At 40.2% G+C, this 14,544-nt stretch overlaps 1 long non-coding RNA gene across 3 annotated transcripts in view; it reads right to left on the bottom strand.

Annotated features, from left to right (window-relative positions):
- LOC113490338 overlaps nucleotides 1-14,544 on the bottom strand; it is a 66,525-nt gene that overhangs the window by 7,951 nt on the left and 44,030 nt on the right. For all 3 annotated transcript variants that reach the window (XR_003400205.1, XR_003400206.1, XR_003400204.1), the window contains one exon: nucleotides 13,139-13,262. This is a non-coding gene — a long non-coding RNA (uncharacterized LOC113490338). The remainder of the gene's footprint in view (nucleotides 1-13,138; nucleotides 13,263-14,544) is intronic.

The following is a 14,544-nucleotide window of genomic DNA, read 5'->3' as shown; positions in this document are numbered from 1 at the left end:
TAAACTGTAAAGATCAGGTGAAGAAATCTCACTGTGAGAAGATAAAATCCATGTTACAGGATGAACCATAGAAAATCAAATCCTTATTTTTCCAAATAATGATTGCACCCTAATTCTCTTCCACACAAGATCAAAACATAACGATGTTAGTAATAATTTCATTTAATTTGTTCAATATTGCATTGTAAATCTTCTTTTGTGCAAAGAACTTAAAAAACTCCAAAGTCAAGAATGGATTTTTGGAATTAAATATTAGTTCTGAAAGGTAATGACAAGTATTTGTTGAGCTGATTTCACAGCTGTTATTAGCAGGAAAATTCCACTAAATCTGGATTTATACAAGTCATCATAATGAAGCCGTATTAAAACCAGCTATACTTGACTGGGCATTTTTGTGAATCCCAGTTAGTGCCTAACCACAGCTTCAGGAACACGCATATCTCAGCTAATGTAATGACACGTCCTCCACAAATCTAAGGCTATTTCTACACCACCTGGGCTATTTCCAAATAAGCTCATGGGGTATGTTCCAGCACACTGCTGAGCAGGAATGCTACCCTGGCTCTCAGAAATCTACCACCAACTGATCAGAGTAGCTCTTCCCATTATATCCCCTTAGCATCCTTCTCTTCCCTCCTCTGACTGCTGGCCTCATCTTTCCTCAGGAGGCCACCCAGACCTACCCAATCAAGCCACATTTTGAAACTCAAGCATATAGGGAAAATACCTCCACAAAGTAGACTCCTTTGTTAATTTCTGTGCTGTATTAGACATAGGTACTCATTTCTTTGGGGCAGGTTACCAACTGAGAGGCAGACAAATTGTGTTGTAGAAAGTTCATTCTCATATTCAATACCATAATATAACAAAAAAAAAAAAAAAACAACCACCAAAAAACAAAAAACAGCAACAAACAAAACAAAACAAAATTAAAAAAAAAAAAAAAAAAGAAAAAGAAAAAAAAAACACAACAACCAAAAACCCAACAAAAGCAGAGAGGAATGAAAAGGCAAAAAGGAACAGAAGTAATGCGTTAAAGTAATACGGGCTGTGAGTCAGGCAGGTTAATCCATACAGGGATTCTCTGGTCATAAGTCTCCTAAAGTAGTTACTATGGAAAGAGAAGAGTATTGTTCCCAATACCTGAGATAATCACTAATTAAAACAAAATATTTTATGTTTCAGTGAGCCTGTTTTCATAACAAGTCATGCCAATGAATCACACTGAAGGCACTAGACCTTAGCCAGAACCATCTCTTAGTCAGAAAAAAGATGCCTTTTAATGGGGTGAGTTTTCATGATTTCTTTATCGATCAGTCAGCATCTTGAGCTAGTTGATATTCTTCAAAGAATTTGCAAGAACAATGGATATAAATGTTTATCTGTCATATCAAATATCTAAAACCACAGATAGGTTAGGCTAGTCTTCAGGAAACACCATAATAAAATGTTGTCCTGTCAAAAAATGAAAAAAAAAGCCAAACACAAGTTGACATATTTCTTGTCCTGAGACAGTTGTGTGCAGACATCTCTAAGTCCATAGTTTTATCTGAGTATCTATGCTTGAGACCACCATTGTAAAACACTGGAGAATTTAAAGTGGAAATTTTAAAGGTGCAAACTAGCTGTTGCCCTGAGTCTTCCTACTGCCTGATAAAATTCTGAAGGAAACATCGATTTTTTTTTTTTTTCAGACTGTTCCAGCTGTTGGAGTAGACTAAAGAGAAATGCAGAAACACAGCTGGCATGGCATGTCCTACTTGTCAATGACAAGTCAGACCTTCACTTGATTTCAAACAATTAACTCGATTATGCACCCATGAAACATCTGGTTCAAAAGTTGTTAGTTGTTGTTCCAATGTCCATAGTAACAGATATGGACCCTGAAAGAATTAAATTAATGACTCTCTGAAGAGTTATGAGAACGTGTCTTTTCCTCCATGTCAAGACAGATTCTTCCAGGTTTTGTCCATTTCACACTTTAATCTCCCAAAAGACTGAGGGTTAAATGGCTTGTTTCTAATTAAGGAATGGCCATTTTTGTTGAAACAGTATCTTCACAACATTTTGTCTAAGAAAACTAAAAAATATACTTGTCTTCTGAATTATTCACTCCCATCAATTAGGGCTGATATGTTCTGGTTTTCACTGGTCAAGGTCAGCTAGATGACCTGTGTGCTTAACCTTAACCAACCTCTTCCATCTTGCATTGATTTAAATGCTCATCAGTTTCCATTTGTACAATCTAGTGCCTCTTATAGAATCATAGAATATCTCAAGTTAGAAAGGACCCATAAGGATCATCAAGTCCAACTCAGTGCTCCTTTCAGGACTACCTAAAACTAAACCATATGACTGTCATCCAGATGCTCTGTGAACTCTGACAGGCTTGGTGACATGACCACTTTCCTGAGGAGCCTGTTCCAGTGACCTCTTATGAGGGAATGGAAGAAAAGTGCTGACATGAGGTCACTCTATTCAGTCCCTCTATCATTAAAAGGGAATTCCATCAAACACACTGTAAACACCTCTGTTTCAGAAATGGTATTTTTAGAAATTTCCTAAATTCTGTTCAAGAAATAGAAATTTTAGGAATTAGAGAAATGGGTAAGGAAAGACATGGTAGTCAGACCCCAATATTCACTGTGAGGATGATGAGCTGTTGGGCTCTGCTTACCGAGCTGGGACAAAAACTTCAAACTCATCAACTGGAGAATGTTTAGTCTTTCAGTCAGCTCAGGGGAGGTTTCCTGAGTGATGATTCTGGATTGCCTCTCCTGTTTTGGCATAAGCTTTATGCTGAATTCTTTCTTTCTTTCTTTTTGAGGGTTTTTGTTGATAACGCTGGAAGGTCTGTCAAACCTCAGAGCATGGCTCAACTTCAGTAGGTATACAGTTTAGAGAGTAGCGCACACATATTGCAGAATTCTCTAAGGATAATAAAAACAAAAAAAGTTACTAATTTTTAGGTATTCTAACTTGATACCAGAGAGGGGTGAGGTGGACAAGCCTGCTTTATTCTGACAGATTCATCTTCTACTTATTACCAGTCTTACAATCTTATTGATATTTGCCTTTTCCTCTGGGTTCTCAGAGACCATCCCTTCTAAGACAGAAAAAAAATTACATTAATTAAGTAACTTTTCAAGCTGTGCTTCAGGCACAGGGAAAACATTTCAAAGAAATGCTGGTAGGGTTCCCTGAACAGAAGTTGTAGAGTAAAATTAAGCCTTGAACTTCCAGAATCACTTTGAATGTCTTTGCCTGCAACATACTCAAAGGCATTGTTTCATATTGAAACTAGTGCACAGTGTAAAGTATAAATCCTAACACTGATTAAAGTTAATGATCTTAATCATTAATTTATTTTTTTTTCATTCCCCATGGGGCCATAGTATGACTGAAGACGATACTGATAGCGAACATTGTTGTGAAAAATGTAGAAAAATTATCCAAGCACTTATCCAGGCAACATAGCGAGTAAAAATAGCTCTGTGCAGTTATTTAAAATTTGAAAATCTTTCTAACTGCTACCTTACTGTCTACATCATTCTCAGAGACCTTTTAGATGTTTAGATGATTATCTGTTATGAATCTGAAGACAGAAGAGATGAAATCTTCAAAGGAAAAAGAATGACCCCATTTGGTAGAAGTAGTTTTCAAGCCTTCATGTTTCTACATTTGGCATTTGCTCATGTTGCCTTGTGGCTTTTAAGTACTCAAAGTAAGTGGGATTGGAGACGAGCATTATTCAGGAGAGGGAGCCAAGAAAATGTTGCTGATGTAATGAGAGGTGGTAGCAGTATATTTTTTGCTCTAAGTTTGCTTTTAATTCTAAAATCTAGTTGTAGGAAGGGACATACATTATTGGAAGTTTAATCTTTAACATGGTACATAAATCTGAGGTATTAACCACATATGGTTATCAAATAACTCATGTAACTTTGCACAAAAGCTGCAATATTAAACTGTCCTGGATCTATTATGCCTGAGGGGAAAAAAAAAAAAACAAAAAAAAAACCAAACTCCTTTATGTTCAACTTCTCAACTTCTTCTATTAAAGAGCGCTTGATCGATTCCTGCCAAAGGCCCCAGCACACACCCCGGGGCTATGGCAGCACACTGAGATGCCCCTTGAGCTGAGCACAATGTCTGATCACATACCTGGTTTTAGTCTGTCAAAGATGTGGTCTGCTGGGGATTTCATCTTTTTTACTGGGATTTCAGGGTCTGCTCCATGCTTGAAGCAACCAGAGAGTGTACTTGTGGACATTAACCGCAGCCCAGATGAGGCATGGGCTCATTTGAGTGTGGCAAGTCAAGTAGGTTTCTGCATGTGCCCTGATATAAAACCTCTTCTTTATGGTACTTCAGGAAGGGTGACACATCTGGTGGGACGTGACGACCTCTGGTAGGAGAAGGGTTGCTGGGCCCTGCTGAGTAGATGCCAAGTTCTCATTCCCACCTAACAGTAGTAATCTGCAATTCTTTGCATGTAGGGTGTTGGGTTTGGTATCCTCTTACAAGCATAGCTGGAGGACAATGAAGGAAAAAAAAAAATATCAACTTTGAAAACATGTGGCAAATCTGAATAGGACAGCCTGAAACCTTAGACTCATGAAAAAATATTCGCGCAACGCTCATGAGTCCCTCTTCAGTGACGACGTCTATGATGGATGGCAACTGTTCTGGCATTTGTTCTTGGTTTGTGGTTTGCTCCCACGCGTGTGCGAGAGGGGGAGATGGCTCCGTCCCTGGGGGTCTTCTGAGCACTGTTGGTGGAAGCAAGCTTCTCCAGGCTGCAACAACAAGCAAGCAAGGCACAGCACAAAGACAGGAGGGAGGAGAGGGAACAGATCAGCAGAGCCTTGGTGGGATGGAGAGGACATGCTGGGGACCAAAGGCAAGCTGCAGTGCTTACTGCTGTGCAAAACGTCACGGAGCTGCTCAGAGCCAGAACTCACCAGAAGACTGAAATGGTGATGGCAGCCTTGTTTACAAACCTTTATACTTCTGCACTGTCTTCCCTAGCTGCTCAGAGCTTACACTGCTTAAAAAGATTTTTTTTTTTTTAATTCAAAGAAACCCTGCTTTTTTGTACTTAAAAGCCTTTTTAAGGTAACTTAGTACAAGGGAGTGCTTTAAGCAAATCCATCTCAAGCCACAAATGCAACCATCACATAACAACATGCAAGGAACTCAGAGTACTACAGCCAATTCAAAACTGATTCCAATTAGCAAAAGCAATTATCCCCCTTTTTGTTTAACCCGATTAAAACTGTGGCCTAGATAAATCAAAAGCAGAAGTCTGTCCATAAAACATTTTAAGTAGGAGCTTCATGTATCTTTAAACTCACAATATGAATACGGTAGCTAGAATACCAAGGGAAAACAATGGCAACACAAATCCAACCATCTTCTTTCATAGTCCCTCGCTGATCGATCCCTTCTTGCATCATTTCACTCTTCTGTCATCACTTTGCTATGTTAATAGCCATAGGCTTCAGCTGTCTCTGGTTTCTGAAAATCAATTTAAACTGAAGACTTCAGATCTTTTCCTGTTTGAAAAGTTTATCTCTACCAGGGTAAGAATTCAAAACATACTACCTTTTAATTTAAAATGAAATTTGCCTCTTCCTTCACCTTTCCCTCCTGCTCCACACTCCCATTATCCTGGGCTGCAATTGTGCAGTATTATGTGAGCATGCTCTTATCACACACAAGTCAATAAAACAGTTCTTTCCACCAGGAGATGATTACTAATCATTAAAGTTGCTAGGACATCTGCAGTGATGAGTCCACCCTGGCTGTGTGGATCAGTTTCTCCATGCACTAGGCCACACACATATAGATGTCTCCCAAGATGTGAACTGGTCCTTTCAGTGGGCTTTGCACAGTTGTCAGATCAGCCCCAGGCAGTATAGTCACATCTCTGAATGATGCCCTTCACAGATGTTATGGATTTATATCCAAATTCTGGAGAAAAAGAAAAAAAAAAAAAAAAAGATTAAAAAGAGAGTACTGTCTCAGGAATGGAGCAAAGCAAAGATGCTGTCAAAAGGAGAGAAAAATTTGCAGTAAAGGTTTCATGCATGGACACATATTACAGGAGTGTTTGTTCCAGACCATGCAATGCTCTCACAGAAGCAGATTAGTAATGGACACAGCTATTGTAAAAGAAACTCCAGAGCTATGTTAGTAAAGTAATAAACATTTCAAGCTTCTGTTTCCCGTGTGCCACATGTGCGAGTTGTGCAGGCAGGGTACAGACAGGTCCAAGCCTTCTCCATCCGGATTTTCATAGGCATTCCTAGAATTAGCTGTAGACCGTGCACGAATGGTTGGCAGGGCAATAAATAGACACATTACTACTCTTTTCATCAGAAATTGAACCACAGTGAGTGTTAGTCTGTACGAAGTTGAAAGTCTACCTTTCGTGTTATGACAACTATATGACGCTATTTATATTGTTTTTAAAAATAAAGTGTGCAAAGTACTACAGAAAGTACTACAACTCTGTGAGAAGACACAGAGCATGAGAAAGTCTTGAGCTTTGGATGAGTTTGTTCATTTTCACTGGTGAATGTAAAATGAGGCAGAGGCTGATGTCTCTCAGGTGACAGCCCTAACATCTAACCTGCAAACCTTCTCTCCCCCTTTTTCTTCCAACAAATTTCAACTTGCAAGCTGTGCTGCTAACGAATGTCACCAGACTGTTCCGGTCCCACTCTGCATGTTCACATTTCTAAAACCCTTGTCTTTTATTTCCTGGTCTCTGTCCCAAGACTGGGAAATACAATAAATTTTGCCAAGGTTTCACCTTCAGTATCATTCACAAATGACACTGATGCAGAATTAATATTCAGACATTTATATTGTCTTACTTTCAAGAGGTAGCCACTGTTTCCTCATCCATCCATCCATCCATTCTCATCCTCTGGATGAAGAAACAAAGCCTGAACATTGCATTGTTTTGGCTCTCTTTGCACAGCACATGGTAATTGCATAGCACATAATGTTGCAAATAAGTTGGCTTGTACAAACATGAATTTTCAGAAGCTCAAGACATTCTACCCCAAGATATGAATTAAGAGAACAATATAATAATGAGAGCATAGCATAAACCACATAAACCAAATTCTACTCCCTAGGCTGATAGTTATGAAAGGGGACATGCTCCTGAACTGGGTGCTGATTAGACAGCAAGAGAGACAACAGATTTTCTAAGGATTGAATCAGACAGTGGAAAAAATTAAAGAATAGATACTATGGGTTGTAACAGAGAAAAAGTAGCTCCATGCTCTGTCTGATTTTGTCAATAAAGGACTTGGAAGACCAGAGCAGACTGTCAGAAACACTCAGAACACATTTCTCAGCCCTTTGAAGTGCCATATCTAATAGTTTGTCATCAACAGAAGTTGAACCTCAGAAAAAAAGAGAAGATCAGTATATGCATGTTGCAACTGCCTCACAAAATGATCCATGCTGAAAATAGCCATTGTGCCGTGACTGCACAGAGATCATGATGCTGTCTTAGAAGACATAAAAACCAAATACCAAGGAAGAGCTGTGGGTGTTGTGGAGAAAATATATAAAAATATATGTTTAGCATGGGATACACCCATTAGCTTCTGGTAGGCCATCTACAACTACAACTACAAGGATGTCAGCGGGCGCACAGGCAGCAGCAATTAGTGTTCCCTAACAGCTGTGCCTTACACACAAATATAGCTCCACTGGGCACTTACTTGTCTGCAAACAAGAACAATGAGGAGCAACAAAAGCAAATGGAAGACAAGACATCATTGTCAGTGTCACAGAATCCATTAGAAAGTGTAACAGCCTTGTAGACATTGATGAATTAAGCTGAATGTTTGCATATATATATATACACACACCCTCTAACTACACCAATAACAGGACTCACAGTTCCAGTGCCTGCAACAGAGGAAATACAAGTTAGGAAAATGCCAAAACATTTTCAATATCTATGTCAAAGGTAAATACTGCACAGCAAAAAGTATTGCATAAGGAAGTATATCAAGACACTTAGGTAACCAGCTGGGAGACCAAGTTGAATGAGGATGAATTTTGGAACCAAAATCGCAGCAGAATTATACCAATACCAATAGAGGAGACCTCACAGACTGGTATCTGTGGCTGAGATGAGTCAACAGCATAACTGAACATGCATGGACCAAAACCTCATTCTAATCTGACTGCAGGAGATAGGGAAGTAATTAGGAAATTCAATAAAAACAAATCAGTGTCACAAAATGTTGACAGTGTAAGGGCATTCCATCATTGGTGCTCTGAGGATGGTCACTCAGCTTTAGGTACTGCTTACAGCTTTAGAAAACCAGGATAATAATGAACACAAGAAAGATTCAACTGACAAATCTTGGCAGCAGCCTGAGAAGTGCACTCTCCTGAACCTCAGCAAAGGAAAAAGAAGTTCTCTAGCTCTGAGGCATATTTTCCTTAATTTCTGTTTCTTACTTCTGTGCAGGAATTCATTTTACTCTCTTCAGAGGGCTGCTCCACCTTATTGCCCCAGGAAGTCTTCAGTGCCCTGTGGCACTCCTGGGGAGATCTTCACGCATACAGCAGAGAATGAGCACCCAAAGGAAAAGGAGGTGGTGAATATAAAAACTAGCATGAAAAGCAGCACACTTTTAAGCAAAATTTTCCAGTTGTCCCAGAGAGAGTGGCAATTCTCTCATCCTCGGTAAACAGAGTGGAGGGAGTGTTGAGACAAAGTCCAAGACCAATTCAAAAGACTAGTCTTGAATCCTAAAGCAGGAGTCTCAAACAAAATGAATAACAAGATAAATATAAATGAATAGGGGGTTGTTTTTCTTTTTCCAGAGGAAAAAAAAACAATAGCATCTCCTAATGAAATACTGATGTTTTTCCTCCCTTTTTATTTACTGTGGTTTCTTGAGATTCTAGGGTATTTTGACTCCAGACAAATCTCCATTTTAGAGGATAAACTATATATCTGGGCTGTAATCAAAACACACCTTTAGACACTCTAGTTTTCTTATGAAGACCAGGCGTACATGAAACAGCAGAGGTGTGTTCCCACTGCAGAGAGCACCCAGTTCTGCTGTAGAGCAAACTGCAGACTTTGAGCTCATTCTTGCAGTGACAGGAACTGCTGAGATGCAGCTGATTCCCTCCGCTTTGGACAAAGACTTCTTTTTTGCTATCCTGCAGCAGGTAGGATTTCCCAGGCAGGCTTCAGAGCAGAGCAGATGTGTTTTGAGGACCAGCTCAATGGCAAGGTATGGCCGCTGTTCTCTCTTCTCTCACTGATGTTCTCGGCCTTGCGCTTGGCATTTTTAGAGTGCACTGCACGTGGGAGGCAGCCTTGGACCCATGCCACCCGCCCCAGACCACACGTTATGCGCCGATGAGAATGGCACATGCAATGCAGCCAGAGTCACACATGAGTGCTCCCGCTCCAGCTACAGCAGTAAATCATCTTGCCGAAACCCCTAGTTCAAAACAAGTGTCAATCCTTGCCACTCTTGTGATTTTAATCGCTTTGGTGAAGTGAGGGGGTTTTCCCTCTGAGACATGCAATTGAAACAAAGCAACAAAAAGCTGGGAAATGCAGTATTAATTGTGTCACAGCCACTGAGAAAAAGCAGAAAAGCGATGAGAGCAGGGTGGTTTCAGCTCCCTTGCCTCTGTCACTGGCTTCGAGCGCGCCGCCACACAGCTAGTCTGACATCCTGGTCACAGGCTCTGTCCAATCCAGGCGAGAGAGATCACAACGTAAGTCATATAAGATTGTCTCACCCTGCTCAAGACACCCTGGGACATTGTATTGATCAGACATCACAGGCAAGATAGCAGAGTAAAGTTAGCAGCTGGTAATGAATTTGTTTCTTCCTACTTGTTACCTATGTCCCAGGGGACCTGAGCCGGCATGAACTACCCTTGAAACTGAATACCGGATGAAATCTCAGCTGCTTTCACACTGAAGGCTGTGATGCATGTCAAGGCTGCAGCGTGCCAGTCTGGTTGCACAAAGAGAATCTGATTACAAAGTGCAATACCAGTTCTTCAAGCAAAGTGAAGAGAGAGAAGCCTATGCACACCTTTCACAAAAAAACCTACATTCACTTGAAAACATAAAGAAAAAAAGGAGTGAATAACACAACCATTAATTCAAGCCTCCAATCTGCAGTTTTCCATTATTAATTACGAAGCTACCTCCCCATTCTGGTTTTGCAGAGGGCAGAGGAGGTTCTTGGCAGGTCCCAGCTAGGCTGTAGCTGGTGACTTGTCCCAGAGCACAGCTCTGATGACTGACAGCTGTCCATCGATTCGGGACAGACATGACACAGAAGGGCAAAGGGACCTCCCCACACTGACTCAGCACTGGAATCAGAGGCACCAGGAGACAATCCACTCTTTAGGCACTCTACTGTGCCTGCCAAGTCTGGCAATGGGTTTTATTATAATATATGGATCACTATTCATTAAAAGCTGGACCGGGACCAAACAGATACAGATGGAAATGCCTTTTTTTTCCTCATGGACTTGTTCCAAACCCAAGCTCTAGGTCCCAATATATATCCTCTTACCAGCAGGTTCCCAAAAAAGAAGAATGGCTTACAACAGTTTTATAAAATCCAGCTGTTTATAAAACTCAGATAATTTGCCCTACCCCCAAATCTGGGGCTAACAACCCAAATAACATATTTATTTTCACTAGTGTCAATGCACAATAGGCAGATATACCCAGGAATACACTGTGTAGCTTGAAAGTGAACTTCTAAACCAATTATCTGCTTTGTTATACAGGCTAAACACAACTATTACACTACAGCATTACCTGATATTGCTATCCCAAAGAAAATTGTCATAGAACAGCAAATAAACAGATGCTCTTTCATATGAAAGTCTTAAATGAAGCAAGAATAAAAGTTAACTACTTATTTGAATGCTGAAGATTTTTTCCAAGGTGTAATAAGCAGCAAAAATACTAGCAGCAACTGGAAGCCAGGAACAAAATTTTAATTTTATTGGTCATTTTTCATTTTTTTATTTTTAGTTTGGACATCTTACCTACCTCTTTGTTAGTCTCATAAGCTAGTGTAGGATTCCTACTCCCTGCAGGATAATAAATATGTTCAAGGCAATAAATATCAAAAAAGAGGAGCAGATGCATGTTTTGTAAGGAAACTCATGCTTAATTGAGGTTTTTCTGTGTCAGTAGAAATCAGGATCAAGAATTTTACACAGCCCACCAAATAATGATCAGATTGAAGAAAGATGGCAAGAATATGATGGATTTGCCGATCCCTGAACAGCCAGACATGACGTTGAAAGGATCATTAAACTCATTTCTCCAGAGAAAGGTGCAAATACTTTAGAAGTACCAGGGTTTCAAGATAATTAATGTGTCTTTTTTTGAGGAAAATCTCAGTACAATATTTAAATGCACAATGACCATACACTGCAGCATGCTTCCCTGGTTCTTCATGCAGGAACTGGAGAGCACCAACCATTACCCAGCTGCGTTCATTTGTGTACTGTGAAAAGGCTTAATGAGCCAAAAAGTGTATTTTGCTCTCTTCATGGATCATGGAAGCAAAAGTCCTGGGGGTAAAACGGCTTGTGTTTTTAATGCTGCTGTGAACTGGGGCCTCAGGGGTACATTTTCAGTGCAATGCATGTGGATTTGGCTGCTTAAGTCCCATTGATGTTGATGGGACTCTATATCTAAAACCCCGTGAAGTACTTGAAAATGTGTCCCTTGGTGTCTGTAAAGCATCCTTGTCTTTTCAAATAAAATTGACTGAACCAGTCTGATGGTGGTGCTCCTTCTCAGCAAGGTCTGCAGTTCTTGTGCAGATTTGTAAGCAAGAGTGCACAGGAATGCATGGAAATTCGTACTTCATCTACCTCTCCACAAATACTTTCGAGAGCTGAATTACTCGTGCTTTTGGGTCATTGTAGTAATAAATGCTATAAGAAATGCTAGGAGATAATACGCTGTCAAGTTCCTTTGTACAAGACAAATTTCTCTGGCTGGTCAGTACAAGTGTCACTCACACTGGGTACAGCATGACTATTGCTCCAGAGGACCACAGAAAGTATGGGCAGAGACACAATAACACTCCTGCCCTCTCCTTCATGGGGGGAAGAAGGGGAGTTTGATAAAATCTGTCCTTTTGCAATGGAATCAGAACAACTGAAATGTCAGTAACCTCCATTTGAGTGATCCATTAAGTAAAACATTTAGGTTTGAAAAATCTTTTTTTTTTTTTTTGTTATTATTTACCTTGACATTTAACCAGGAATTAAAGACCAACTATTTGACTGCATCCCGGTTCTCCATGATATCGTGTAATAATCAGGATATAAGGTAGGTCAATATTATTTTCAGCGCTGGTTGTGTGTTACTCCAAAGGGCTAGCTATCTAAGACTAGAGAGACATGTATGAACTACTTAATGTGGTCCCAGTTATGTGAGCCCATTCCATGTTTTAGATCAATGTAAGGTTCTCATGCAGTGCTAAGACCTTAAAGTGGTTGGAAACACATAAGGTTTAAAAAAATCTCATTAGAGGGGGTAGTGAAGAGAGTAGAGAAAAAAGAGACTATGATACTAGTATTAGTTGTTTGGGGTTTTTTTTTTATTTGCCCATTTATCAAAGTAGTATGCATAGAAATATCTATTATGTGGGCTACACACAGTATCGAAATGCCTGCTTAAAGCTGTAGTGAAACAACTCGCTCAACATGAACACCCTACTATCTGTTATAAGGAGTTGTGTCTGCACTCATTGGAGTAATATAATTAGATATTAAAGCTGGAAGGAACTGCTGTTGGAAAAGCATAGGCAAAGTTTTTTTAAATGGGAAGAAGTGTACCTGAAAGGGAAATGTCTTAGGCTGATTACAAGGCAGGGAGCAGAGGAGGGGATGCCAGTTCCTCGTGACTTTGGAGAAGAAAGAGTTGAGGACAACACAGTGAAGGAGAGGCAGAGGGATCGTAAAACTCATCAGGGTCTCAGTTCAGCTGCACAAACTACACTTGGGATGTCAAAGTTTCCAACACCTCTCCTTCCTCTTTTGCTGCCTTTCTGTTCTAGCCTAGTTGGACTTCCCACATAACACAAGCCACAGAAGAGTAGTCAGGAATTGAAGCCATAATTTCCCTTTGAGCCAGGCTTAGAGCACGTGTGTTAGTCATCCAGGCTGAGCTTAAATATTTGAAGTAAAGGAAGACCACTTCTTTCCTAGACAGAAAAGCATGCTTCAGTTACAGGAGCCACTTATATAACTTCAACTTTTGGTAAGTGATTCTTCATGCTTGTTCTGCTGCATTAAATGGCCTACCTCCACCACGATACCGACAATAATAGCATTATAACACATTACCTCAGACTGATGCAGGACTGATTCTCCACAAAGTTACACCATTTTGGCAAGGCAAAAGGGTCTTTAAAGGGGGGCATGACTATTCTGCCAATTTTAATGGTCTTTTATAAAGGAAAACTAGTACAGTGCAAGTAAGAGCTGAACCTGAATGTATGCAATAATGCTGAAAACTCCTTTTATTTAGAAGTAATTTATTGCAGATTTTTTTATAGTTAGAGATCTGTTTTAATTTGTAAATTACCTTTCCTCTCAGCTTTCTCAAACGCAAAGTGTTAAACTGTGAAAGTTTATCACTGTGTTAATTATAGTTTCCATCTCAGGTTAACAAATAAGCTAGCCCGTTCATAACATATCAAACAGCTGCATTGTAGTCCTTCCCATTTTGTGTCTATACAAACACTGATTTCTGTGGAGCAGCTATGGTCATTTAATTAGCTGAGTATCTGCCCCATAACATAATTTTAGTAAAAGAAAATATTATGTTTACTTAAACCAAATTACTCTGTTTTATACACAGGAGAGCTGGAAATGTTTTAACATATTTAAGAAAAGAAAGAAAATAAATAAAGGGAAGGAAGGAAGGAAGGAAGGAAGGAAGGAAGGAAGGAAGGAAGGAAGGAAGGAAGGAAGGAAGGAAGGAAGGAAGGAAGGAAGGAAGGAAGGAAGGAAGGAAGGAAGGAAGGAAGGAAGGAAGGAAGGAAGGAAGGAAGGAAGGAAGGAAGGAAGGAAGGAAGGAAGGAAGGAAGGAAGGAAGGAAGGAAGGAAGGAAGGAAGGAAGGAAGGAAGGAAGGAAGGAAGGAAGGAAGGAAGGAAGGAAGGAAGGAAGGAAGGAAGGAAGGAAGGAAGGAAGGAAGGAAGGAAGGAAGGAAGGAAGGAAGGAAGGAAGGAAGGAAGGAAGGAAGGAAGGAAGGAAGGAAGGAAGGAAGGAAGGAAGGAAGGAAGGAAGGAAGGAAGGAAGGAAGGAAGGAAGGAAGGAAGGAAGGAAGGAAGGAAGGAAGGAAGGAAGGAAGGAAGGAAGGAAGGAAGGAAGGAAGGAAGGAAGGAAGGAAGGAAGGAAGGAAGGAAGGAAGGAAGGAAGGAAGGAAGGAAGGAAGGAAGGAAGGAAGGAAGGAAGGAAGGAAGGAAGGAAGGAAGGAAGGA

The sequence above is a fragment of the Athene cunicularia genome, assembly GCF_003259725.1.
Source record: "Athene cunicularia isolate RWA chromosome Z unlocalized genomic scaffold, athCun1 chrZ_part3, whole genome shotgun sequence".
Classification (NCBI taxonomy): domain Eukaryota; kingdom Metazoa; phylum Chordata; class Aves; order Strigiformes; family Strigidae; genus Athene; species Athene cunicularia.
Note: the sequence above shows the minus strand (reverse complement) of the source record. Positions and strands in the feature narration are given on the sequence as shown.